This window comes from Octopus bimaculoides, chromosome 17, assembly GCF_001194135.2.
Source record: "Octopus bimaculoides isolate UCB-OBI-ISO-001 chromosome 17, ASM119413v2, whole genome shotgun sequence".
NCBI lineage: Eukaryota > Metazoa > Mollusca > Cephalopoda > Octopoda > Octopodidae > Octopus > Octopus bimaculoides.
The window spans coordinates 12899134-12900030 of NC_068997.1; positions in this window are offsets into that span (position 1 = coordinate 12899134).

Below are 897 nucleotides of genomic sequence, written 5' to 3' on the forward strand. Positions count from 1 at the left end.
AATTCATTCTGTTTGTCACGTTGGTAGACATCTCAAGTCGAACTTTATTAGAGAAGAAACTAAAAACAAACAAACAAACAGAATAACTAATAAATAAAAATAATGAAAAAGGACGATAATATATAATTTCAACTTGTATTTGAGGAATAGTGGAGATGCTCAATTCAATTGTTCATTATTCTTAATGTATTAATAACGAGAAACTTAAATTTCATTTGTTTGTATCTAATTTGTAATATTAAGTATTTTACTGCCCTTAAGAGCAAGTAAGACAACGTGTCTTCGAAAGAGTCGGCATTCATTAATCGTGTGCTTTTTATATGTTAATTTCTATATAAGTATTCACAGAAATGACACATGTGTAGGTTTCGGTAGACATGCGTATGTAACTAAATATTTTCTGTATAGTTATGTCTAGATGTGAGTGTGTGTTTGAATGTATGTATGTATATATATATATATATACATGCATATATACGTATATAGGTGTCCCTGTGCCTGTATGTGTTTATGTTGTATGTAAGTGCCTTTCTTTTATGTTTATTCACTGTTTACGGAGAAGGAGAGAAAGAGAGAGAAAGAGAGAGAGAGAGGGAGAGAGAGAGAGAGAGGGAGACAGAGAAAAGGGTTACGCGAGAGAGATTGAGGGACACACAAAAGCTCTAATTAGATTGTCTAATCGCATTTACATATAGGCATACACATACATAAACTCACGCCTATATGCATTATAACCGCACACACACACAAATATATATATAATGTTATATATATAAACATAGATGTGTGTGTATGTACATGTATATGTACATATATACATACATACATACATACATACACACACACACACACACACACACACACACACACACACACACACACACACACACACACACA